Here is a 6,309-nt window from a genome sequence, read left to right as displayed (position 1 = left end):
CAAAAATCTATATTCAATAATGGTACATAATATGTAATTTACAATAAATTCATTATATTGAAATATGACTAATGGAAACAAATAAACGAAGTATTCCGAAAGCATCAATTTTTTTAGATATATAATAAGTATAACACTAGACTTATCATTAGGATTAGGTATTTTATTTTGTGAAACCAGAAATATGTTTTTAAAAATTTAGAAGGTTTCTCTACTGCTTCAGTGGACAGAACAAACTAAAGTCAACTGGATTGTTTGTAGGGAAAAAAATATAAAGCAACTTTTATTATTTTTCATTTTATTTATTTCTATATTGTCTATATAATAATTAATTTTTTTGTATTAAATACGTACAACTTCCATTTGTTTAAACTGTACTAAATAAACCAAATATGTTGTTACAGCAGTAATCATCTATAAGATCACATAATTTTGTATAGCAATAGTTAGATGTAAAGATACCAACTTACCGAATAAAAAAAAGGGAAATTGTAGACAAACAAACCGAATACTGAAAATTTTTCAGGTCTTACGATGGTTTTTAAATAAAAAATTTCTTTCTAGAAAAAAAACAGAAAAATATTCTTATAGTAAAAACTTAAATGTGTACCCACATCCTTATAATGATATTTACTGCTGTTTGAAGCTTTCTGAATGTTGTAATTTTGCTCAATAATATCGAGCGTACTATTGGCCTAAAATAATAAAAACAATTAATTGATTCACATCTGAATAATTTTTGTACTTCTTGAGAAATTTTTTCAAACAAATACATTAAATATAAATTTGAAATAATAATTGATGGCATACCAAGCAATTCCAATATCAAATCCATAAAATTTTTAAAAACATTTACATATACACCGTTAGATAATAAATAATATAATCCCACAACTGAACATATAAAATCCGGAATCAATTTATAAAATATAAAACCTTGTGCTATTTCTTTCATAATAACTGTCACTTCATATAATGTTGAATCAATGTTGCTAATATCCCTTAAAACTAATTTTGAACTTTTTTTCACACCAACATTAAATTTTTTGTATAATTGGTGCAGAGTAATTAAAAAAAACGTCAGCAGCAACTCTGAATTTAAATCGAAGATCCACCCAGTATAAAAACACGCCCCATAAATTAAATCTTCGCTACTGACACCAAAATGGAAAAATACATTTAAACTAAAAACCACCATTACAATAGCATATTTTAAGAATGCAACTTTTAGCAAATGTTTTAAAATATCGTTGAATATGAATTTGTTGCCAAATTTTTTGGAAATTAATACTTCTATTTTTAATATTGCACCAAACAAAACACCAATTTTACTTTTCTTTCGATAAGATGTATAGATCATTCCTAAATTCTGGACGGTGATACTAATCATTTGGAAAAATATTATACAACTTTTTAGGTTTTTAGTTATATCAAAATAATAAATATATACTATTAAATTACTCAATATAAGACAAGCAATCAATAAAGTAAAATACGACGACTTAAAAACTAATTTGCGATCGGGTGAATTAAGTTTTCCATGTAATTCATAACACAAAAATCCAGTATATTTCAAAATTTTTAGTATAGGTAAAGCTAGTTCACAAAGATCTCCTGGCTGCCAAAACATGTTTGAAGAAACTAACCCTAACAAGTATTTTGTCTCTAATTCCATTAAAGTCTGTCTTAACAAACGCCCACTATTGGGTATTCCTTTTTAAAGTAAATGGTGGATAAATTTTATTAATTGAAACAGTAATTTAGGTATGAAATAAGAATTGGAACACATTCGTTTATTTTTCCGTAAAATATTTTATTTACAAATTGTTTACACAACAAATAATTATTTTTTATAACAAAATAATTTATCTAATAGTCAATTAATTAATGAATGGTACTACAATAACATTGATGGCAGTATTTGAATAACAAACATTAATATTTACGAAATAGTCGATCAATACAACTCTTATAAAAGCATGGCTAAATGTATGAGTAAAAGTAAATTTAAAAAATGCCAAAAATTGTCAATAACGATATCTATTCCTCTTTTAATCCTATTTACAAAATAACAAAATATATGGGCCTTTTTATGATATCGTTTGATCGAGAAAGAAGAAATTTTCATATAACAAGGACAGACACTTTAATAAATAGAATTGTTATCTTACTTATAACAGTTTTGCAAACTGGAGTATTAGTTTATCATGTGATGTTCTTACGCTCTCAAGCTTTAACTTTAACATTTGTTGGTCTATTAGAAAACTCAATATCGTTCGTCGTCTCCTTTATAATTTTTTATTTATATAGAGCTGCAAATATTAATATTTTTCAAGCAATTTATAGTTTTGATCTTGAAGTTAAATATAAAAGTTCACACAATTTGAAATTCTATCAATTTAAACTATTTTGCGCTATCGTCTTAATTATATCCTTCAGTACCGATATTGTTTGCTTTATTTGTGGGTATGTGTCTTTGAAAATATTATTTTACGTTACTACTTCCTACATGACTTACTTTGTAAATCTTGCAGTGAAATTAGTATTTGTCTTTCTTGTAACAGAACTGGAAAATCGTTTTATATTCATTGCATTGATAAAAAATGATGCACTTTTAAAACACATTGTAACATTATTAGATTTATGTAAATTAATAAATAACATACATAATTTACCACTAATTTTAAACGCTACTAAAGTTTGTATTTCTTTAACCACTGGTCTGTCATTTTATTTTTTTCACCAAACTGAACAAACAGATTACCGATCTTTGTTTTTAACTACGGTGTGGCTTGTTATGGGAATTACTGAAATGGCTTCTTTAATTATTTATTTCGCAAGATTTTTACAAAAAAGTAAGTATTTACTGAAGCAAAGAATTTTAGTGTTTTCTAAATTTTGCAGATACAAGATACTGTCAACAAAATTGAAAACAATTTTGAGGAAAATAAGTGTTACAAAAAGGTAAACGAGAAACTTATATTATTAAGATGCTTACTAATAATACATTTTTTGTAGAATGTACTTATTCGCCTGAGATTTCAAATCCGTGATGTAATGTTTTCTGTTTGTGGCACATTTGCAGCTGATTTCACTTTCCTATTTTCTGTACGTAGGTACATATGAATGAATTTTATAATATCTTTTAAGATATTATATTTTTAGGTAATATCAACTACTGTAACTTTATTTATTTACGTAATTCAATTTAATAGCAATACAATGTTAATCTAATACATCTAATACAAAAAATGCACTTGCTTTATCAATATTCTTTTTAAAATTATCTTTCAATTTAACAATAAAATATACATACAAAAAGTTTTTTGCTAATAAAAATAAAAGCAAACTTAATTTATAAAAGATTGCAGAAAGCAAAAATACCTGAATTCAAAATTTACCCAATTTATTTCATCTGTGAGAATTGAACCAAATAAATTAAATATGTGGTCATCCCAACAATCATCTAAAAATATATTGTAATGAGAAATTACAAAATAAGAGAAAACTTACCGTGTATATGAAACTGAAATTTAGAGGAAACAATTCGTAGATAGTAAAACGTATTGGTTTTATTTCTAATCGTAAAACAAGCAGATTAACCTGTAATTATGTAATTACCTATATGTGACATAAAAAATGTAAAATATTACACGCTTGTAAGTTGGTATGGTATTTGCTTTCGTCAAAATATCTGTCATTATATTTTCCTAAAACAAAATGTTTATTCTAATTGAAATTTATATTTTTCAATAAAACCTGTTCCTCCATATTTCCAAAATAAAAAGCCATCAAAAAATTGGATGTTAAAATAACTGTTAACCAAGGCAAAATGAGACCTAACCATATAAACGTATTTCCAATAAGTACCGAATGATTAAAAATATTTAGCAAAACATGAAATAAAGTGGAGATGGTTATAACAAAATCTGACAAAACCTTTAATAAAAGCTGTATTTGGAGTAACTTAATGACATCGTTTATTATTTCTCTCAGAAGATAATAGATCTTCATAACTTGATAATAACTTATATTTCGTGTTAAACTACGATTAAATTGAACATAAAATTGATTCAGTATTAGTAGAAAGAAAAAGAGAAAAGTTTCAAAATTAAAAGTAAGAAAGATTCCCATAAAATAACACAAATTAAATACAGTCCCCTCGATTTTATTTTTTGTTAAAAAACAGCTAATGACAAAAACAGACAGAATCACTCCGTATTGTACTACTTTATAAATAATTAAAAATTTTGCGACCGTGTCACAACGAAATTTTTTGTTAGAAAAGTAAAATATTCTCTTTTCCAGAAATAAAATCTTAGAAAAAACAAACTCCAGGCTTTTTCGTTTTTGGTGGAAATGCAATATTGAAACGATATTTTGTATATTCAAGACTGTGATTTGAACAAAACCTACGTAATCCTCAAAACTGTTTGGAAGTCCAATATATTTCATAAAAAGTCCACAATGTATACCCAGCAACAACAAAATAAACAAGAAAAAGTACGAGTTTTTGTTGACTATTTTTCGGTTGCCTACGTTCGAATTTTCTATTTTAAGAACAGGTAAACCACTGAATTTGCAAATTGTGAATATAACATTCGCAATGTCTGAAATATTCTTAAAATTCCACATTTGAAAATGCAATACATTCTAATCAAAAATAGGTATTTATTCCGGCTACAAAAGTTCCAGGAAAATATATAAAATATAAACTAATAAATTAGTTAATTACATAATTGGGTTAATGTTATTCTAATTACTCAAAGAGGTAGGTCGATTAATCTGATGGAACTGTATTATATAAATTAGGTAATTTGCTATGGTGGAAATTATCTAAAAAAAATATTTGTTATAATGTTTTTTTTCTAAAATTGTACTTACTATGTATATGAAAGTACAATTTAATGAAAACATTCCACAAACATTGAATGTGATCTTGTTCTGTCTTGTTTGTAGATAGAATAATTCCAACTGAAATATAAAGCTAATAATTTTATTAAAAAATAATATACAAAATACTGATTTGTGAGATAAATGTCCTTTTTTTAATGTTAGTAAATTGTCGATTAGCCTTTTCATAAGTTTTTCCTAAAAAAATATCATGAAAGAAGTGTAAAACCGCTCAAATGGTACTTATTACTTGTTTCCATAAATCTTCTACTAAATAAGCGATAATAAATGGAAATATAAATATTGCAGTCACACTAAGACCAGGCGCACTCAACAATAACATACCACCAGCAATAGATTTAATTTTAAACGAATATATAGTCAAGTAAAAAGTTGTAACTGCAGTTATAAAATCACTACCAATTTTAAACAAAATAATCCCTTGAAAATATTTGTTTACGTTTTTCGATAATTTACATATAGACATGTAAATGAAACAAATTTTTTTAAAACAACTTTTGAACGATTTGTCATTAATTCTATCCTCGATAGCAACATTAAAATGCGTGCATAATTTTCTAAGACACAACAAATAAAATAATAGGAAAAGTTCTAAATTAAAACCAAATATGATTGATCCATAATAGGTCACAACATAAACCACAAAAAATACTTTAGATCTCACGATTAAAAAAAATGTCGCTACAACCGCCAAAATCAGAACGACTTGAACCAAAAGACACTGCAATAAAGATTTGCCAACCGAAATAAATGAAAGTGTGAATCCACTTAATTTTACCAAGTGTTTTTCAAGATTTAATATTTCATTCAGTATATAATTGATTTTTTTCTGTCTGATATGTGAGAACCAAATTAAAACGAAATTTGGCACATAGGTACAAAGCAAATGAATTAATATCACATAGCTGTGAATATTATGAAGAATTCCAAACATTCCAAAATATAATGTAATGCCACTTAACAAAAATAGCAAACTAATTATAAAATGGTTAGTATTTTTGTATTTGAAAAAGCCATTTTCTAATACAAAAGTGGCAAGACCGCAATAGTGCCAGATTTTTAAAACCTGAACGGCAACGTCTGACACAGTTAAACTTTGCCACATTTTTGGTAATCGATCAATAACCGCTTACACTTTTTAATACAAATGTATATGGAGGAATGCTTAAGTTATTTGTTTGTTACTTATTTGTGTATTATAAGGTCATATATTTGGGTCAGCTAATAGTAATGAAAAACACAAAAAATCAAATTAAAATATAAAATATTATTATTACACATCAACAAACATGTTTACAATAAGACTAATTTATTTCACTTCCAATTTTCAAATTAATAATTGTTGACAGCATACACTCCCATAAATTAACAAAATGAGCTAAATAGCTTATCATT

The sequence above is a fragment of the Tribolium madens genome, unplaced genomic scaffold (genome assembly GCF_015345945.1).
Source record: "Tribolium madens isolate multiple individuals breed KSU strain unplaced genomic scaffold, Tmad_KSU_1.1 Scaffold_3;HRSCAF=73;Tcas5.2_LG2, whole genome shotgun sequence".
Classification (NCBI taxonomy): domain Eukaryota; kingdom Metazoa; phylum Arthropoda; class Insecta; order Coleoptera; family Tenebrionidae; genus Tribolium; species Tribolium madens.
Note: the sequence above shows the minus strand (reverse complement) of the source record.